Here is a 22,924-nt window from a genome sequence, read left to right as displayed (position 1 = left end):
ACCTTAGGAGGCAGTGTGGACACAATCTATTGGAGTTGCTGCTTCCATTGGAATCCCTGTGGCTGCTGGCAAAATGTTACTGCTTCCATTGGAATCCCTGTGGCTGCTGGCAAAATGTTTCTAGTTAATGAGCTACAGAGCCTGGTGGGATTCCAGAACAATCAACAAAGGGCTCTCAGATCCATATTTCTATATGTAATTTTGTAATCAACAGACACTAAAAACACAGTTACATGAATGTTTCGACTTTGAAGAGTTAGAGCCCACTTCTTTCAGTTCTAAAAACTAAAAATCAAACAAAAGTGTATACCTTCTTGCATGGAAGACAATATATAATAAGAGAATTAAATCTACATTTGGATGAACAGAGGCTCATCTATCTTGGTATCTATCTTAGTATTAACGACCTACTTTATTTTACAAACACTTTTCCTCACACAGTGGGAAAGATGATTTCAGACAATCCACTTGGTGTGATATTACCGTGTAGGACAATTTCCTACTAACTGCCAGGAACAGTCAGCAGTAATTGTAAAACAAAGCTTTGGTCAGTCCTGTTCCAAGTACATAATGAATAAGCATCCAAAAGACTTGGCACAGTGCCTGGTCTTGACAACCCATAATTAACCCCTGCTATAATTCTAGAAGGTACAAAGTTTCAGGGAAAAAATTTTTCAGGGACAACAAATGCTCCTTTAAACAAATTTAGACTTTATTGGTCAATGATTTCAGGAAGTCAGTGTCATCCCTTATAATATTTACGAAAAGATCAATGGATAAGGTCAATGGATTCAGGGTTGAAGGATTCAGATTCTCATCTTGATCCTGCTCTTACCTATCTTGAGTGATCCTAACTAAATAATGTCACCTCTATGGACTTTAGTTTCCTAATTTTTATTACTTATTTACTTTTGTAAAGGTTTTAAAAAACATTACTAACACAGACAAAATTATTCCAATGTTTGAGTCATTATCTTCAAGGTAGCCCTTTCAAAAAGAATTTTTGCACAAATCATGTCATGTCAGTCAGTCCACAGTTCTTTTAGTTGGGTTTCTTTGATCTCAAATGGAATATGGGCACACTTCAGAATTCCCCACCTATAATCTTTGGGATCCAATTTACTTAAGCAGTTCACTTTAGGTAGGACCCTGTTTAGGGTCAGAAGAGATAGACCTGCCTGGTTCTGAATTTTAGACACCCTCTAAATAGGCATTAAGTTCATATCATATTCATTCCTAGCTATAAGACACTGGAACAGTACAGATGCTTGAGATATGCCAATACCTAAGATAAAAAAAAATTTGACTGTTAGGTTTTTCATAGTTTACTTAGCAGCTCTGTCTTGTAGTTCTTTCCCACAGATCTAACATGTAGTTCTATCAGTAAAGGAAACCATACAGTTACTCTATGAGGCATTTCCAATGATGTAGGTTTATAAAAAAAGCCCCATCGGATGGACCTCAACAGTTTCCTAAATTTACTCATTTATTTATTTATTTATTTATTTATTGGGTTTACTGCAGCACTTTATTTCCTCACAATGACACGTTGCTGGAGCCTAATGTTCTCACGTGACAGTAGAAAACCAAAATCTGTTGTCATCTCTTAAAGAATTGAGAATTGCGTACAAAAACCTTACATAAATTAAAAGGATGAATACATTTACAGGTGTGAATGCAAACTTTTCCAACTGAAGGCAAGTTAACAACCCACGGTTTTCTGGTGGGAAAACATTGCCTAAGAAAGGACAGTGGGTCCTAAGGCTCGGACTTTCCCAACCCCGTCAGACCGGCAAGACAGAAATGACAACTGGTTCAGGACTCTTGCCAGCCTCGAGAGAAAACCTGGAATAGGAGCTCGGACACATGAATACCCTGCACAGATCAGAGAGACTCAGTCTCAGATTCTCAACCAGCCAACAGATTTCTCTTCCATAATAAACATGCTCTCACCTCAGCCACAAGGTGACAGAGCAGCATGTAACTAGGGGTTTAAATCAAGATATGCACAGGGTATTAAACATATACCAAGGGAAGAGTTGACTTGAATACAAGGTCTGGACCTGGCTGGCCAGGACCTGACCCACTACCTCAAGAAGATTCTCAAGGAGCAGCTTCACTGCCACAGCCGAGGGGGAGATCGTTCGTGACATCAAGAAGCTCTGCTACGTTGCTCTGGACTTCGAGCAGGAGGTGGCCACTGCTGTGTCTTCCTAACTTTTAAAGTAAATGTCTTGGGCTAAATAATGGCCAGTTTTTTCCTTAATGAGGAAATCAACTTTCATAATTAAAAGCCCAGCATGTCCCATAATGAATTAAAAATAACAAATACATCCTCCATGTTATTTCCTTGAACAACCATTAAGACTTCTTACAGAGTTTCATTGTCACACTCCTCTTTGTTCTCATGAACACACACTGTGATTCCTCTAGCTTCCGAATGTACACTTGACCTTCTTTCAAATGTGTATTCTCAGTTTTCCCTTTTGAAGTCTGTTTACTCATGTGAACAAGGCTCTCTTTTCCGGTCAATCATAGAGTAATTCCTGGAAGAGGCTGGGGTGGGAGGTATAGGATATGTCAGGTACAAAAGATATCATATAATGTTGATGTGTTAGGAAGACAGGGTGTGGTGGTCTCTTCTTCTACCTTATGGCAATGCAGTTTTTATCAATGGCTAAGTCTTATTTTAAAATTCTGAGTCTGTGGTCTTTTATTCAACACTGTCTGATTAAAAAATTCTACTGTTGTGGAGTTCCCATCATGGCGCAGCGGAAATGAATCCAACTAGGAACCATGAGGTTATGGGTTCAATCCGTGGCCTCACTCAGTGGGTTAAGGATCCAGCATTGCTGTGAGCTGTGGTGTGGGTTGCAGACATGGCTCAGATCCTGCGTTGCTGTGGCTCTGGCGTAGGCTGGCAGCTGTAGCCCCGATTGGACCCCTAGCCTAGGAACCTCCATATGCCACAGGAGTGGCCCAGGAAATGGCAAAAAGACAAAATAAATAAACAAATAAATTAATTAAAAAAAGCAAAAAAAAAAATTCTGTTTTAAGGATATTGTTCCTGAGATTAATCAAAAATTACCACCCATAATAATAGTAACAGTTGCCCCGTACTAAGGCACTGAATCTGGCACTTTACATATATTATCTCATTTACAATTTTACCAATGCATCAAGGTGGGTATTAGCCACACCGTTTCATACATGAAGCAAATAAGGTCCCGGGAAACTAAGTAATGTGCCCGAAGACCCAGGTTTGACAGACTAGTTAGTGTATGACCTCCCTTACACTACCTGCCACTGCACATTGAAACCCTAGCATGACCCAGGTGACACTGATGAGAATCTTGGTTTCTAACAGGGAAGAGAGCAGCAGAACAACATCATGTCCCATCACAAGTGATTAGATATAGTTGCCTATGCTATACAGCAGGATCTCATTGCTATCTACTCCAAATGCAATAGTTTGCATCTACTAACCCCAAAATCCAGTCCATCTCATTCCCTCCCTCTCCCCCTTGGAAACCACAAGTCTATTCTCCATGTCCATGAGTTTGTTTCTTTTCTGTAGATAGGTTCATTTGTGCCATATATTAGATTCTGGATACAAGTGACATCATATGATATTTGTCTTTCCTTTCTGACTTACTTCACTTAGTATGGGAGTCTCTAGTTGCACCCATGTTGCTGCAAATGGCATTATTTCGTTCTTTTTTATGGCTGAGTAGTATTCCTTTGTGTATATGTACCATGCCCATTTTATTTTTTATTTATTTATTTGTTTATTTATTATTATTATTTTTAAAGGCTACACCTGCAGCATATGGACGTTCTCAGGCTAGGGGTCAAATTGAAGCTGCAGCTGCTGACCTACACCACAGCCACAGCAATGAGTGATCTGAGCCATGTCTGTGACCCACAGCACAGTTCATGGCAATGCCATATCCTTAACCCACTGAGCAAGGTGAGGGATCGAACCTGCATCCTCAGGTTCGATACTAGTCAGCTTCATAACCCAATGAGCCACAACAGGAACTCCCTAGAATGCCCATTTTAAAGTGGCCAATGTGACAAACTTTACCAAGCAAGGCTTTATCATCGACACACGCAAAAAAAGGATCCACAGTAAGGTCTGCCCAACACACTGTCCAACCTGTGTCCATGCTAAGATAAAAACCATACCAGCAGAATGTATTGAAATAACATTTGTTACAAAGTCATGGAAAATATCTGAAAACACTAAGCCTATTTCACAACTATGTGAAAATACAACTAATTTTATTAAGCAACTGTCACAACAAGTTCTCAACTGGCTACTAAATATAATCCAGATTTAAACATCAAAACAATTCTATGATAATGCCCAACAATGGAAAGGTTGTGATGCAGAAAGAACTGCTATACCATGGCTGGGTACAGTGTATGTTGAAAACGATATGAGCACTTTTTGACCTAGGAATGCCAATCCTAGGTATAGACCCCACTGAAATGTATTCCTCTGATGCCAAAAGTCATGTATAAGAATGTCCATAGGAGTTGATATAGTAGCTCTAAGCCAGAATCAACCCAAATGTCTACTATTAATAGAACAGATATACTTATACAATGGATACTATTCAGCAATGAGAATTCATAAATATAGCCACACCAAACAACATGGATGAAACCTACAAACATGATTCAGAGCAAAGCAGCTAGAGATAAAAGACTGCACAGTATGATTCTGTTTATGCAATGTTCAAAATCAGGCAAAACTAACAGACAGTAAGAGAAGTCAGGAGGGTGGTGACATTTGGGAAAAAGGGGGTAATGACTGCAAAGGGCCTTAAGAGGGCATCTGAGATAAATTACAGCAAATACAATTCTATGAGGTAGGGACTATTATTTTGACTTTATACAGATGAGAAAATAGGGACTTTTAGAGGGGTTATGAAGACACATCTAAGGTTATACTTATTTATTTACAAGTAGCTTTAGTCAGAATGCTAAGCCACATCAGAGTCTTCTCATTCCTTTCTTCATAATATTAGTACTAAATACAGTGGACTTCTCTTTTTGCCCACCTAGTGCTCCTCTCCTCTGTTGGTAACAGCAGCCCACTCAGCCTTGGGAGAACTAGCCTTCCCTCATTCCATGAGGTCCTGTGGGGGAATACGCTTGACAGCACCTCAATCTCACCTTTGACGAGCCTGTGCTCATTGGATGTTCTGCATCTTGGAGAGTGTGATGAATGATGGATGAAAACTACAGGAGCTCAGTAATAATATCAGCAGAGCCAAATGTGAAGCTGTCTGTGAGTCTGACATCCTCTGGGAGCAAGCTGAATGGAAGCAAGAGCCTGATAGATTGCCCATGCTGCTATATCCTCACCCTGGACTCAGTGCCTGGGACATTACAGATGCTTAGTAAATATCGCTCAATGAATGAGTGAATCCTCTGAGCTGCGGCATTTCATATTCTTCCCTTGGCTTGACAGCTTAGCCTTTTCTTTACATTCTGTGAACAACTTCTGTTTTCCCAGTGCAATGCCAGCCTTTATTTCTTTTGCAGTGCCAGCTTCCTTTGCTTTTAAACAAAGAACATTATCTGACACATATTTTTTTCCACAGGATTGTTACGTGTGCCATAATATTTGAAAACACAGCCCTATAACATTCTCTTTTCCTAGAGCGATGTATTTTCCCCACTGTTGTCATCCCCAAATAAGGATGCTGGTAGACAATTCCTCAGCTGGAGCATCAAGGCACTATATAATCTCATAAGACATATTTATTAAGTAAGTGGCATCCAGATCTCTGTGAAAAAGACCACCTACACCATGTGAGGAGGTAGTTTATTTCTACACTGCATTTGATTCATCCTAAACTTGGACCAACTTCTGCACATTTATCCAGGGACAGTCATGAAAATGAAATCAATGTAAATAGCATATGCATTCACAGGAAATGTAACATTTTCTCAGGAAGAGATGGGCTGTTTCTGAGGAAGGGTAATACGGAGGAGGTTCTCAGATATAAAAACCAATAGTGTGCACAGAACCAATTTCAGAGAAATCATATGCTTTTTTCATCTCCTTGACAGTGGGAAAGGCTGGAGGTGATGTAAAAAGAGCACCTGAGAATAATGACGATGACAGGTGTTGCCGAGTCAACATCTCTGAGTCAAGTTTTCAAAGCCTGCAATAAGTGGGATGCAGTCTGACAATATGTACCTTTCCCTCAGGAGATACACAGCCTGGTTTTCCCTATTTGGGACATAAAGAAATTATGGCTGTTTGTCCGATATAGGCAGCTAAAGAGACCAAGAAATTTCCCTTACCCTGGACACATATGCATGGAAAATGTCTTTGGTCCAATCCTAAATTCTACAAAATGAGGAATTTGAGCTCTAGGAGCCAAGGTTGTCCATATCCATTCTTATACAGATTGAGGTTCCATGGCAGGTTAAAATATAATCTGTATAATACATTAATCACAGTTAAGCCTGGCTGCCTAAAGACCTATACTAATCAACAGATTACTTATGTCCTTGTGTGTAAAACATGTACACTGAGTACACCTCATTTCGAGTAAAGATGCAAGAGGATGTTTTAAAACATGATCACTGCAGCACTATTCACAACAGTCAAGACATGGAAGCAACCTAACTATCCATAGACAGATGAGTGGATTAAGAAGATGTGGAACACACACAATGGAGTACTACTCAGCCATAAAAAGAACAAAATAATGGCATTTGCAGCAACATGGATGCAACTAGAGACTCTCATACTAAGTGAAGTCAGACAGAAAGAGAAAGACAAATACCATATGATATCACTAATAAGAAACAAACTCATGGACATGGAGAACAGACTTGTGATTGCAAAGGTGAAGGGGGAGGGAGTGGGAAGGACTGGGAGTTTGGGGTTGGTAGGTGCAAACTATAGCATTTGGAGTGGATAAGCAATGAAATCCTGCTGTATAGCACAGGGAACTATATCTAATCACTTGTCAGGGAACATGGAAGATAATTCGAGAAAAACAAGGTGTATATATATACATATGTGTGTGTGTGTATATATATATACATATATATATATGCATAACTAGGTCAGTTTGTTGTACAGCAGAAATTGACAGAACATTGTAGATCAAGTATAATAAAAAGGAAAATAAGAAAAAAGAAAAAAAATTAAAACATGATCCCCAACACTCACATGATAAGAAATGCCACTATAATGCATGATTGTTGTGTAGGTTTTGGTGACATCAGTTTGAGAGAAGAAATACCAACCACTTTACCTTTTTTTTTTTAGGGCCACACCTGTGGCATATGGAGGTTCTCAGGCTTGGGGTCCAATTGGAGCTACAGTTGCCAGCCTATGTCACAGCCACAGCAATGCAGGATCTGAGCCGTGTCTGCAATCTACATCACAGCTCACGGCAATGCCAGATCCAAACACCAACCACTTTAAACAAACAAACAAACCACACTCCATATGATATTCAGACTGTGTACGTTTTCCCCAATGCTTTTTTTTCCTGTTCCAGGGCCCCATAAAGACATCACCTTACATTGAGTCATCATATATGCTTGGACTCCTATAGACTGTGATGGTTTCTTAAACTTGCCTTTTTTTTTTGAAGACTTGGATAGTTTTGAGGAGTACTTATTAGGTGTTTTGTAAACATGGTTTGTGTTGGGCTGATGTCTTCCTCATGGTCACAGTATTTGTAGGTTTTGAGGAGGGAAGATCACAGAGGTCAAGTACCATTCTCATCACGTCCTATCAAGGGTATATGTTATTAACATGACTTATCACTGGTGATAACCTTGATTACCTGGCCAAGGTGGTGTTTATCAAGTTGCTCCATTATAAAGTTACCCCTACCTCTCTTTCCATACTATGTTGGAAGCAAATCACCAAGTGTAGTCCCCAGTTAAGGGATGGGGAGTTATGTTCCACTTCTTAGAAGGCAGAGCAGCTACATAAATTATTTGGAATTGTTCTGTATGGAAGGTTTCTCCCCCCCCATTCACTTATTTATGTAATCATACAATAATGTCAGTATGGATTTCTTTCTTTTCTTTTTTTTTTTTTGTCTTTTTGTCATTTCTTGGGCCAATCCCGTGGCATATGGAGGTTCCCAGGCTAGGGGTCGAGTCAAAGCTGTAGCAGCCAGCCTATACCAGAGCCACAGCAACACGGGATCTGAGCCACATCTGCGACCCACACCACAGCTCACGGCAACGCTGGATCGTTAACCCACTGAGCAAGGGCAGGGATCGAACCCGCAACCTCTTGGTTCCTAGTCGGATTTGTTAACCACTGCGCCACGACGGGAACTCCTGGATTTCTATATTTATTTATTCTTTGGTTTATAATTCCAATGGTATGTTATTTCATTGCTCAAATTGTTCCAGTTGTACTCTTGAGAGTTCTTTCAATTGGCTCCCATGCCCTCCTGACATATCCCCATCGTTTTGCTGTTTGAACACCTGTTACTTTTTCTTTTTGGGGGGAAGGATAGTTAGCTGTATTTCTGGATGGCTTATGCATGGATCCACCGAGGGACTAGGTTCAATCTTCTAATCCTTTGTAAATACTGAGCTCTGGTATAATTTTATAATTAATTCAAAGGTTTGAGACTGGCCTCATTTACTTTGTCCTTCATTTACTGGGCAAACTTCATACAGGGATTTGGAAATAGGCTACTTTCCTTAAGCCATTCCTAGACCATGATTGGTATTAATTCACGTTGAAAGGCTAGGTCTTTCAAACTAGGCTGTCTATCAGTGGTGGCAACGGTAAAGTAAACTTTGCTAGAACATTCGTCTTTCTTGGGATACCCTCCGCCTCTCTGTCCTTCACACTGAACTTTCAAATTAAATCACATCTTCACAGCCACTGGTTTGAGCCAGTCCACTGGTTTTTACTAGTTGGAACCAGCTTCTAGATTTGAGGCCTCAGGTAATATAGACAGAATACGAAATTATTTGTCCTTGGGGACCCAGCAGAGTTCTAAGTGTCCTATGATCCTGCTAGTTGGGCACAGTACTTGGCACATAGTATGACCACAAAAATGTCTGAATGGTTATCTTACTAAAAAAAAATATACATTTGAGTAAATGTTATATTCTAGGCACTGAATAGTCATATACATTTTCTCATCTTATCCTCACGATAATCTTATAGGCAGATACTATTATTCTCTTGACAGAGGTGAGATTGAGGTCTGGGAGGTGAAGTCACAGAGCTGGTGAATGGCAGAATGGCATTCTAATTCAAAGGCCTCTATGCTAGCTTACCCATCCAAACTGAAAATTATGGCTATAGAATCTTACAGTTTCCTCAAAGGAAGCATGCCGTGCCAAGTGTGGGCAGTGTACGCCTCAGGTCTATTTAAGGCCACATGCTTGCTGGTTTGGTTTCACTCTGTTCAAAGAAAGGACAAAGAGGGGGTTATACTTTCTTCCCATGAGGCTCTGTATTTGTTGTAATAAAATATTACATGTAATCCTCTCTTGGGAGTTACCCTAAGAGAAACCCAGAACTGCAAGGTTGCAGGAAAACCGAAAAGCAGTCTAGCTAAAAAAGGCATGTTTCTCTGTCCCAGCAGCTCTCCCAGTTGGTTGTTCAGCTCCAGTGAGAGGCTTAGCATTGTCAGAGGTAGCCTATTTCTTCTTTAACCACGCTACTAAACGCTTCCTCCTAGAGAACAATCATCTCTTTGTAACTTGTAGGCACGGGTTTTGACTCTCTCCTTTGGGAAGAAGAGCTTTTAGCCTCCTTCCACATACCAGCCCCATCAGTTTCCTGGAGTGCATGGGGAGTGAGGTTAGCCTGGGGTCAGGTACTGCTTATTTTGCGGTGGAACCAAGCAGGGGTGGCATCCTTCACAGCAAGGCAACCACAGAACTGAGATGCCAATGTATCCAAAGTCAGCATATTAATACGTGCCCCCCTTCTGAGACAACGAAGATCAGACGTTTACTTGTGATGAATAAATATCAGCTCTTCATCTTCCTTAGACTTTTACTTTGCTTCATGGCATCGCAATCATCCTTCGGTAAACCGTGCAGAGATATTTTGTCCACTGTGTTCATGTCAAGTGCCCCTATAGTGAGAATGGAACCACATACATTTCTATGTGTCTATCAGATTCATAGTTCAAAACAAGTAAGTCAAGGAAATCTTAGACATGCCTGAGTACAAAAGCAGTCTTGAAGAATGATGACTTACTGGCAAAAAAAGAAGGAAGTTTAAAGACTGCCATTGGGGAAAAAAAATGCACTTGATTTCATTTCCTTCTGATATGAATAGCAGGTGCTCAGACATACTGAGCTGAAAACAAGGGAGATGAGGGAATATAAGTAGTTCTAACAACTGTCAGGGGCTGAGAAATAGAAGAGGTTTTTTTTGTTTGTTTGTTTGTTTGTTTGTTTGTTTTTTCAGGTTCCTTTTACCTTGGGGATCAGATCTTGAGTTTTAATTTAATTTGACTTGAAGAATTTGACCCACTGCAAGCTACTATCAGAGCAAGAAGAAACACCTAAAAATTACCACCACCAATTACTGAATGCCCACAGGGGGAAGCATGCAGTCTAAAGGAGCTGAACTGTAAAACGTAATAGCTGTGTGACTGAACTCCAGCATGTACCTAAAATGCGGTTTTAGGCAACCCTGAAAACGATTATTGGAGGAAACATCAATAGTATCTTCCTTCTAAAAGTGGGAGTTCCCTTGTGGCTCAGTGGGTGAACGATGTGGTATTGTCACTGCAGTGGCTTGGATCACTGCTGTAGTGTGCATTCGATCCCTGCCCCAGGAACTTTCACATGTCATGGGTGTGGCCAAAAAAAAAATATCCTCCATCTGGAAATGGTCAATGTGTCATTCTTAGTGGGGCTCCTTGCTGGTTGAATGCTTTGCAGTTGCTCTCTTGAAACTGTTAATAGTTTTTGAACAAGGGGCCCCACATTTTAATTTTGCATGAAATTCTACAAGTTATGAGTCAGTCCTGAATGACTGTGACGCTTTGGGAAGGTCAAGTACTTATGAATAATAATTTAAATAAGTTAAAGATTCTTTTTCTTTTCTTTCTTTCTTTCTTTTTTTTTTTTTTCTTTTTAGGGCTGCACTCGTGGTACATGGAAGTTCTCAGGCTAAGAGCTGAATTGGAGCTGTAGCTGCCAGCCACACCCACAGCAATGTGGGATCTCAGCCGTGTCTATCACCTACACCACAGCTCATGGCAACGCTGGTTCCTTAACCAACTGAACAAGGCCAGGGATTGAACCTGCAACCTCATGATACTAGCCATGTTTGTAACCTGCTGAGCCATGACAGGAACTCCCTAAAGATTCTTTTTACAAGTAAAAGAAGGGTGGCATTTTAGGTTGAGAAACAGAATCATAAGGTTTCAGAGACTGTGGTTATATTAGAAATCACAGTTATTATCAGGCAGAACTTGCCCAAGGTTGTACTTTACTGAAATGTTTACTTGGAGGTACAATTTAGAATTGCCTTGAGGTTGTCAATATATATCACAGTTGTGCTTTTGACTACAAATGCTTCCTCCTCCTATTCACTTGAAAAGCTTTAAGAAATGTTAACCAGATACCAGGTGGAATTCTAGGTGCCAGAAATGGAGAGAGGAATTAAGTCAGCCCCTGGACTCAAGGTCAAGCACTGCAGAGGATGGTAAGCTTTGCCAATGTCCTTCCCATCATTTTAATACCCTGAGCTCCAGATTTAGTTTTGAGGGGCTGAATGGCTCCCTTCAAATCAAAGAACCACGTAACAGCATTTTTTTTTTCTTTTTTGGCTGATCCTGTGGCATGTGGAAGTTCCTAGGCCAGGGACTGATTCAGAGCCGCGGCTGAAACCCACAGCACAGCTGTGACAATGCCAGATATTAATCCACTGTGCCGCAGCAGGAACTCCCCACATGAGAGTATTTATGACAATTAATTTTACCTATGGAAAATTAACAATAAAATCTACCTAATCTTTATAAGGCAGTCAGAAGTTAAGAACCTTGGTTACTTGATAAAGCAAGGAAATGCTTCATGACTTAAGGAGCTTACTTCATCTATTTATATCAAATCAGTTCAACACAAGCCTAATAATGTTTTTTTTTCATTTTTAAAAATTATAGTTGATTTACAATGTTTGGTCAATTTCTACCATGCAACAAAAAAGCCGAATAATGTTGAATGTACTTAACTGTTTCTCCGACCTCAGAGAGGATTGATTTTTCTATTTGCATATGAACAATAGTATATACTGCTCTGGTAGCAGAGAAGTATCTTCAAATCTTAGATTCTGCATAAAACAGGAGTAATTTGTCCAGAAGCAAATGTTTAGTCTCTGTTTTATTTTTTCCCCAAATAAGAGTTTTAAATAAATATTTTCAGTAATGAATATTGTTTACTGAAGAAGGCAAAAGGTATATTTGTGTTCAGGTAAAACACACAGTTCCACCTTTGCTTTCTACCCAAGAACTCATAAAATTGAGAGAAAGCCCAAGAACCAAAATGACTCACAGAACCCTCAAAAAGCTCAGGAATTAGAGGCACCAGAAGTCTCTGAAAGTATATATGGTTGCCCTCAATATATATATGTGAGGTGAGGGGCAACCTAGATAAGTATGCTTGGTTCCAGGTCTGATTCAGAAGCAGGCTGATCATCATTCCCACTTCTTACCATGGGGCAACTGTCTTTTTTTTTTTTTTTTGTCTTTTCTAGGGCTGCTCCTACGGCATATAGAGGTTCCCAGGTTAGGGGTCAAATTGGAGCTGTAGCCACCAGCCTACACCAGAGCCACAGCAACACCAGATCCAAGCCGCGTCTGCGACCTATACCACAGCTCGCGGCAATGCCGGATCCTCGACCCACTGAGCAAGGGCAGGGACCGAACCCACAACCTCATGGTTCCTAGTCAGATTCGTTAACCACTGAGCCAGGACAGGAACTCTTGTCCTTTCTTAATCATGGTGCAAGTGTGCACAAATGCACGTACACACACACACACACACACAAATTCTCTGCAGTGGGCAGAATAGAGGGTCTCTGGACTAGGGGCCACCTGGCATCGTGGAGACCTAAGAGACCTGAAAATGGGGAGATGAGTTGGGTGCCAGCTTGCTGGATTCAGAGACAGTCGTCTTCCCTCACTCAGCCACCAGAATGCTGGCAGAGAGCCTTTATCCTCCAGGCTGGAGAGGTTGGTAAAGTCTTTCCTGGGAATCAATCAGCCCAAGAAGAAAGACAAAGCTACTGATTATCAGAGGTTCCCTCAATTAAACAGCTTTGCCAGATCACTGCACAGTGAAACACCCGATGACAACCCCCCGCCACACATATGGAACTTTTAATTACCTTGTAGCGCCCCACATTTTGTTTGAAATGATTTCATTGTAATATTAAACACAACATACAACTGATCTGTTCAAAGTGTATAATCCAGTGTTTTTAGTATATTCAGACTTGTGCAACTATCACAATGAATTTTAGAATATTTTCATCACCCGAGAAAGAAAATCGTACCTATGTTCAGACATTCTTCATTTCCCTGACTCCTTTAGCACTAGATGACTACTAATCCACTTTCTGTTTCTACAGATTTGTGGTGATACCCTTTTCAGTATCAACAGACAAGCAAAGATGACCAGATATCTGAGAAAAGTCACTATTTTGATGTTGAAAGACAGAGATCGAAAATACAGAAATAACTCATTGGAGAGACACTAAAATTATGTAGAGAGAAGAAAAGGCTTAAATGGCCACATCCCAACTATCTTCTATATCCTCAGATAAGTAACTGTATCTATCTATCTATCTATCTATCTATCTATCTATCTATCTATCTATTTACTTATTCTGCCTTTTAGGGCCACACCTGTGGCATATGGAAGTTCCCAGGCTAGGGATCAAACTGGAGCTGAAGCCGCCGGCCTATGCCACAGCCACAGCAATGCAGGGTCCAAGCCACATCTGGAACCTACACCACAGCTCATGGCAATGCCAGATCCTTAACCAACTGAGCAAGGCCAGGGATGGAACCCACATCCTCACGGATCTTAGTTGGGTTTGTTGACCACTAAGCCACAAAGGGAATGCCCAGTAACTGTAATTATGACATAAAAGGATATGATACTTAAAAATAATAAAGATAAGAAAGAGGCCTTCGAACATAAAAATATAATGGTAGAAATAATTTAATAATAGGGTTAAACAAAAATTTGAGGAAATCTCACATACACAAAAAACAGAGCAAAATCCCAAAGAGATGGGAGATGGAGAAAAACAACGACGACAACAATGGAAACAGGGATGGCCAGTCCATTAAGTTTTGATTTTCAAATGAGGAAATACAGAGAGAGCAGAGAAAATAGAGGCAAGGAAATCATCAAGAAAATGTCCTAGAAAAGAAACATTCCTACACTGTTGGTGGGGATGTAAAATGGTGCAGCCACTATGGAAAACAGTAATGGAGATTCCTTAAAAACCTAAAACTAGAGTTAGCCCATGACCCAGCAATCCCACTCCTGGGCATGCATCTGGAAAATATGAAAACTCTAATTTGAAAACATGCATGTACCTCAGTATTCATAGCTGCACTATTTACAACAGCCAAAGCATGGAAGCAACCCAAACATCCATCAATAGATAATGGATAAAAAAGATGTGGTACATACATGCAATGGAATACTACTCAGCCATAAAAAAGAATGAGATTGTGCCATTTGCAGCAACATAAATAGACCTAGAGATTATCAGGTCAGACAAAGCGAAGTAAGTCAGACAAAGACAAATACTATGATATCACTTATATATGGAATCTTAAAAAAATACATATGAACTTATTTACAAAATAGAAACAGACTCACAGACATAGAAAAAAACTTAGGTTATAGAAGGGGAAAGGGTCTGGGTGGATGAATTAGGCGTATGAGATTAACAGATATACATCACTATATATAATATAAAACAAGGATTTACTGTATAGCACAGGGAACTATATTCACTATCTTATAATAAATTATAATGGAAAAGAATCTGAAAAAGAATATATCTGAGTTACTTTAATGTACACCTGAAACTAACACAAAATTGTAAATCAACTATACTTCAATAAAAAAGACAATGTCATAGATCTAAAAACAAAACAAAAAGGAAAAAATAAAAGAAAAATGGAAAAGAAAATTTCCTAGACCCAAAGGAAGTGAGTGTACAGACTGAAACGGCCCATTGAGTACACTTTACAATGGATAAAAATAAGACCCACTCCAAAGCACTTTATCAGGAAAAAGTGAAAATCTGAAACTTTCATGGAGGGAAGACAAATAGGTCACATGTAAAGAATCAGGAAGCAGAATGATTTTGAACTTCTCAAAAAAAGCCTGGAGAGCCTGAAGACAATGGAATATTGCCTTTAAAAATCTAAAGGAAAACTCTCCAAAATAAAATGCTATACCTTGCCAAACTATAACTTGTAAATAAGCTTAGCATAAAGACAGTTTTAGATATGCAAGATCTCAAAAAATTTGCTGCTCACAAGTCCTTTTCTGAAAAAGACACTGGAGGATACACTCCACAAAAACAATGGAACAATGTCCAAAGAGGGAGATTTGAGAACTATTAAGCCGGGGAACTAATATCAGAGATGAAGGTGAAGGCAGTGCCCAGGATGACAGCTGTGCACCAAGTGGGGAGGGCAGACTGAATCAGGTCAGAAGGCTCTGGGGAGAGAGACTTCAGGTGGACAGTGATGCATCTGAACCAATTACTCATGGTGGATAGCTTGAGATTCATTTAGTAAGAAGGACTAATTAGTAAGAACTACTGGACAACTAAGTAAACAAAAAGGAACAGGCCACTTTATTTTCAGGAAAAATATAAGGAAAAGTAATGAGACTTTACAATAAGGGGTAGCTGTGAACTGTGATTATGACATAATAAGGTAAATAACACTCAAAATTATGATGCAATTCTACTAGGGGGATAGAGGAGGAGAGAAGGGTTAGTGTCAAGGTATTTTGTATAAATAGAAGGGAGCTATACTATTCTCTTCCAAAATAAGAATACAGAATAGCAACACAAGCATTTTGTTCAGAGAGATGGAGAGAAAGAGCCACAAAATCAGATAAAAAAGGTGAAAGTGATTTGCCTTTGGGAAGGAAGAAATGGGAATAGGCAGTAGATGAGTTAGTGGTTTTTCCTAATAGCACCTAAAATACTATTTGACACTAAAGTATATTTTTGAAAAAATAAAACCTAGAAAAATATGGAAAAAGGTATGAGGAGAACGGAGCCATAGAAATATGCATGACATAAAGTGGCATTTATGCTATGATTACAATCATATTACAAATCATATATGTATGAAAAGAGTTTGGTTGTGGTTTTACAAAGGCATTAACAGATATGTTATCAGCAACATTCTCTAACCAGCTGAGCCAACCAGCGACTGGTTAACCAATATGTTAAAGAGGTAGGATTAAGAATATAATTTAGGAGTTCCCCTTGTGGTGCAGTGGAAATGAATCTGACTAGGAACCATGAGGTTCTGGGTTTGATCCCTGGCCTTGATCAGTGGGTTAAGGATCTGGCATTGCCGTGAGCTGTGGTGTAGGTTGCAGAGGTGGGTCAGATCTGGCGTTGCTGTGGCTGTGGTGAAGGCCAGTGGCTACAGCTCCAATTAGACCCCTAGCCTGGGGACGTCCATATGCCACAGGTATGGCCCTAAAAAAGGACACACACACAAAAGACAACAACAAAAAAGAATATAATTTAGAAACTTGTCTTATAACTTCTAAATCTTATAGAATTGTCATCAAATAAACTAAAACAAGTTGCTTGACCCTGAAAAAAAAAAAGAGTAACTGCTTTCTTTTCCAAACTCCCTACCCTATAAAGTTCTTATGTAATTTTTATAATCAGGAAATGAATTCACAAAGTTAAAAAAGTGCATTCCTTATCATGGACTGAAAATTGGTTCAGAATTAGTTCTACTTTCTGAAAGATTTTAAGTTATCAAGGAAAGCTCTTGAGGGGCTGGTGTTTTCTCTCTTTCTTCCAAGTCAGTATTGGGAATACCATGAACCAAATATCTAAAAATTTTCAGTTAATCAAAGGTAATGATTATGTTAATTTTTCTACTCGGTGCCAGGAATCTGAGATAGAGCCTCTGCAATGCAGTAAAAACCATTGTTCTGTCAGTTCTGAGGAAGTGAGAAAAAAATATTTCCGAATATCCAACTTGAACAAAGAAAAGTTAATCTTTTAAAATTTGTGAGACTCTTGCATTACAATGAATTGTTAATGTTTAAGAAATGAAATGAAACCAGCTCTGTGGTCCATCTCTGGAGACATCTCAGGCTACATTATGAAGATCCCATCAGATTTAAAAAATAATTAAAAATAGTATGTGAGAAAAAGAATGTGTATATGTATGTATGATTGTACAGTAGAAAATTACAGAACACTGTAAACCAGCTATGATGAAAAAAATAAAAATCATTTTAAAAAAGAAAAGTTAGCTAAAAAAAAAAAAACCAGTAATGCCTTTTCAGTGCATTTGTGATATATGATGAAATTTAGTTAACCTCCAAATAAGAGAAAAAAGGTAAAAAAAATCATACCTAGTTCTAAAGCTCAAAGCTACAAAATCTTAAATGTTGCATGGATGTCTCTGAATGAAAATGAATATGGAGAAAACTGAATTTCTTTGACTAATATTTGCATAAACCTTTCTCTTACCTGTAGGATGCTCTGTTTGAAACCCATTTCCACAGAGGAGGCTTTTAGTTTCAGGGGTAAGTGATCCTGTGGGTGGTATTTTAGCTGAAACAGTCCAAGCAATTACTTAAGAGGCAGAAAATGTCTCATTAAAAAAAAAAAATACTGCTTTTTTTCCTAACAGGCTGTGTCTGGCACTACCACTGGTGCCTACATAACTACCATAGTTCCCTGTGTTTGCTAAAAGAACTCCATATTTTGAGTTAAGGCAGTGGGTGGAGATAGGTAGTCTCAGGGTAGGTAGGCCTCTTCCCAGACTCCTTTGGAAGAAGAGGTGGTCCTGTGATCTAGTTCTGGCCATGAGCTTTTAGGAGGATGCTGCTAGGGTCATGACTGGGAAAGCTTCCCTGCAGACCCCCTACCCACTGGATAAAAGAACAGACCACTGCAATAGGCAATAACCTCTCACCTTTTTTACTTTGCTTTTTATGTTTCCTTCCTGCATGGATCTCTGGAGTAAGGACATGATGTCTGAAGCTGTGGCAGCTACTTTGTGACCATGGGGCAACAATATGGAAAGAGCCTGGATCCATGAGAATGTCACTGGGCAGCTGTGCCCACCTTGGCCTGCATATTCCTGGACTTTATACATCAAGTAAATGACAAATACTCTTTGTTATATTTTAAGCCAGTACTATCCAAACTTTTTATTTTTTTATTTTTTATTTATTTTTTATTTTTTTGTCTTTTGTTGTTGTTGTTATTGTTGTTGTTGTTGTTGCTATTTCTTGGGCCGCTCCCGCGGCATATGGAGGTTCCCAGGCTAGGGGTTGAATCGGAGCTGCAGCCACCGGCCCGCGCCAGAGCCACAGCAACGCGGGATCCGAGCCGCGCCCTCAACCCACACCACAGCTCACGGTAACACCGGATCGTCAACCCACTGAGCAAGGGCAGGGACCGAACCCGCAACCTCATGGTTCCCAGCCGGATTCGTCAACCACTGTGCCACGACGGGAACCCCTATCCAAACTTTTTAAATGTTATAACATATAGGACAAGATAATATTTATACTGCCCTACATGGAACATGGAAGACTGTTGGCACCTGAGGTATCTAACCCTGGGGCTTTGGCTATTCTCAGCTCCCCCTCTCACCACCCTGAATAATATCTCTGCTAACATTTTTGTAGCTCACAAGTAAGCCTCACCATATAGGTTGGAAAGTTCTAGTTTAAGCCTTGCTTACTAGTGGGTAGTCTGTTACTTGGGCTTAAAGGATTTCTAACTAATACTGGGCTCACTTCTACTTCTTAATGCAAAGTGACAAGATTTCATATCTCATACATTCTTCAGCAACATATAAATACATAAGAAACACTGATCTAAGTCTAAATCACATCACATGATCTCACTGACTGGACTATTTGTTATTTAACCTGTATTCTTTTTTGTCTGTCATGGGGTCACTTCCTAATTGACTAGGATCACATTTTCATGAGATCCCCAAACAGGAATGTTTTCAAATGATGCAACCAAAAATATACTCATTGTGATTGAAGAACCATAGATTTTAGAGGAAAAAAATCCATTAGCACCTGGACGTTCATTTTATGTGTCAAGTTACTATTTTTTTTTCTTTGATACCGTCTTAAGTTTGGATACACAATGGCCTTGGTAGTAACTGATTTTTATATGTTCCTAAGCAAGTCCCTTTAACCAACTCCACTAGTGCTTACCTCAGAGGGTTGACAGGTGCATGAAATAAAATAATCTCTGCTTGGCAACAACATGGTATAGAGTAGGCATCTAATACATGGTCTTAAAATTATGATCAAAACAAAAAAACATAAAAATTATGCATCAATTCATGGTAGCGATGTAACTCAGTTTTCAAAAAAACATCTTCCATATTTAGTAAAAATTTTTATAAATATTATTACATTACATAAGTGCTACAAAAGTATGAAGCTCTCGCCACCCCCTAGAATTCATGTAATTATTTCAATCGGCAGCCAGCTCCCAGGTGACCTGTCTTCCTGTCTTGGCAAAGAGGTGCCATGCTCAGGTTACAGCTGAGAGCTGCATGTGCTTCAACAAAAATATCCAGTTCCCTTGTTCTCCGGAGATCATACTGAGGGCTTTATGTGGGAGCCCCTTGTTTATTAAGGGCTGTTTTTATGTCACTAGGCAAGGAAATGAATTTTAAATCTGTCCCAGTCACAGAATGATGCACAGGACTGAATGACAATCACGAGCAAACTGGGGAACTCAGCTCTTTCACAGCACCCGGGTGATGGGTTCAATGCCTCTGTCTGCACTTGAAAAGACAGATGTACTAATTGTTGTTACAAATAAGGCTAGAAGCAAGTCATCAGGATACGTCTTCCTGGAATTAAGCTTTTTAACAAAATTGCATTTCCCTTTTGGGGCTCTCTTCTTGGTTCAACAAGGATAAGCATCTCAAAGGTTGCATTTGGATAAGGAAGAAACATTTTCTGAGCACTTATAATACCAGCAAAATGGACACTATCATTGGGACATGGGGCTTTTTGCTCCTTAGCACTCTTCCTTTGCTGCGGGCACCACAGTCTGCTCTGGGCAAGTCATCTTTCCTAACTCTGTTCTCCTAATTCACTTTGCATAGATTCTTCATTGAACTGAATACCGCTTGCCTTCCATTGTATCTATTTATGCAAATATTACAGTTGAAGAGCGAAGATTTTCCAGTTTTTAATCCTCTCTAGCATCTTATATAATGTCCGGTGACTAGAAGGTCTTCCCCAAATGTCTACAGATATTAAGTTAAAGTATGTGAGAAGGTATAGGATCTATGTTAATTATGTGGTAAGGATTCCAGCCTGAGATGCTGAGATGAGACAATGTCCATTTTTAGAACTTCGATCTGTTGGGTAGGCCCGTAGGGAAGGTCCAGTCCAAGTCTATTTGCTGAGGGTTGAGGGAAATCTAAGAAAGTAAATGAACTGCATCATGTCTTTTAATTATATATATATGTATATATGGCTGTGCCCAAAGCATGCATAAATTCCAGGCCCAGGGATTGAACCTCCACCACAGCAGTGACAACACCAAATTCTGAATTGCTAGGTCACCAGGGAACTCCTGAATCAGATCTTAGTTATCAGACAGGATGTCTAGCTCAGGAGCAGGCTAAGCCCAAGGACTCATGCTTTACTCCTAGAGTGACAGACACAGAGAAAGTCACAGCGTGGGGGCTGCTTCCTGATTTGCAGTCTTCTTATGGGCTAACAATCAAAGCAAAAATACAAAGGACTTATTGCACAATACACCTTTTGTTTTTCTTTCTTTTTAGGGCTGCACCCGTGGCACATGGAGGTTCCCAGGCTAGGGGTTGAATCAGAGCTGTAGCCACTGGCCTACGCCACAGCCACAGCAACATGAGATCCAAGCCACATCTGCGACCACACCACAGCTCACGGCAATGCTGGATCCGCAACCCTCTGAGTGAGGCCAGGGATTGAACCTGCATCCTCATGGACACTAATCAGGTTGGTTACTGCTGAGCCACAATGGGAACTCCTGAAGAATAGACTTTTGAACTCATTCATACCCAACCAGGCATGTACTCATCATAGAGGAATCCACTGTTGATGACTGTGTCTATTTGGAGTGAGGCTGCTCGGAACAAGTGGGAGGAAGGGTAAGTCCTAGTACCAGTTGTACTGTTAGGTTATGCTGCAACCTCAGAATTCTTACTCAGCAACTCTCTGGGCCTCTCAATTTCTAGACAAAGAAGAAGAGGCTGACGGGACACATCCCAGCTAATTGTACTGCTACCTTGAATCCCTCTAAGACAACAATAAAGAGTTAAAAAAGACATAAATTTATAAAAAGGTACGAAGATGGGGAGAGAGTAACAGAGAAAACATTCTGGAGCCTAGAAGGTCTAGAGACAGGTACTAACTGATTGCAAACCCAAGAGAGCTGAGCCCTAAGCTGCCACTGTGGAAAGCAGAGAGACACAGCCAGACAAATACTCCAGCTTATTTCTGCAGAAGACGGGAAGGCTTTCCCCCCTACTCTGATGAGGATACAGGACAGAGGACATCTGGACCCAGAGATACCATAGGCAGTTGAGGGAAAAGACAGTGATGAGGTGAAGTGTGTCTATTCGATGCTGAGACACAAAGCCCTCTTCCCTACCACAGGTGGTTCCAAAAGGCTGACATCGAGGCCTTTCCTTTTCAAGCAAGAAACTGGAAGCATCTTCTATAGGGAAGTTGTTCAGGTCACAGCAAGACAGGGAGACACCAAACTTGGTTCTACCATCAAAGAGTCCAGCTGGATACCCTTTAGTGAAACCTGATTAATTCAAATGCTTAAGCTTCTAGTCAGATTTTCAGTTTCCCATTCAAACACGTGGTTGAGCAACAAATAAGGATCTCTAGAAATTGGAGGAAGACTTTCAATATGAAAAAAATGCAGATCAAAACAAACAGAAAAAGGCAACCCACATGAAAATTGAAACCAAAAGGTGAGAAGAGACAAAAAACAGAGCAAACCAAAAAACAAAATCCTGCTATCTTCAGAGAGAAAATAGAAGAACTTTCAACTGTGCAATAAGGTAAGATTGCTAAGAACGAACAAAAAAGAATTCTTACGCAATATGGCAACAGACATGAAAATCTCCATGGAAGGATTAGGAGATAAACTAGAGAGGCTCTCTCAGAAAGTAAAATAGAAAGAACAATAGATGTAAGTGAACAGAGAAAGATAAACTGGAGGATAAACCTAGAAGGTTCTATATGCATAAAAGGAGTTGCAGAAATAAGAAAGAAAACAGAGGGAGGGAATTAAAAAAATAGTTATGAAAATTTCCCCAAACTCGAAAGCACGCCTTTGCAGATCAGAAAAGCCCTCTGACTGTTCAACACAATGGTAGAAAAGAGACCTGCACCAAAGCCTACCGTCATGAACCACTGAGACACTAGGGGGAAACTGAAGAGATTATTAGCTTCTGGAAAAAAATACTGGCCATACACAGAAGATCAGGAATCAGAATAGCACTACATTTCTCAATAGTGACTGGAAACTGGAAAATAATGGAGCAAAGCTTTCCAAATTAAAAACAACAACAAAAAAGATTTACTGTGTAGAGTTCTATATCAGCTAACCTATCAATCAAGTGTTAGAGTGAGAATAAAGACTTGA

The 22,924-nt window shown here is 39.9% G+C and overlaps 1 protein-coding gene and 1 non-coding gene across 3 annotated transcripts in view; both read right to left on the bottom strand.

Annotated features, from left to right (window-relative positions):
• Positions 1 to 22,924, bottom strand: part of PIP5K1B (phosphatidylinositol-4-phosphate 5-kinase type 1 beta) — a 350,208-nt gene that overhangs the window by 44,451 nt on the left and 282,833 nt on the right. The window lies entirely within an intron of this gene.
• Positions 1,337 to 1,466, bottom strand: LOC125121766 (small nucleolar RNA SNORA18). Its single transcript, XR_007133629.1, has one exon. It is a non-coding gene; the product is annotated as a small nucleolar RNA SNORA18 (small nucleolar RNA).

This window comes from Phacochoerus africanus, chromosome 2 (assembly GCF_016906955.1).
Source record: "Phacochoerus africanus isolate WHEZ1 chromosome 2, ROS_Pafr_v1, whole genome shotgun sequence".
NCBI lineage: Eukaryota > Metazoa > Chordata > Mammalia > Artiodactyla > Suidae > Phacochoerus > Phacochoerus africanus.
Note: the sequence above shows the minus strand (reverse complement) of the source record. Positions and strands in the feature narration are given on the sequence as shown.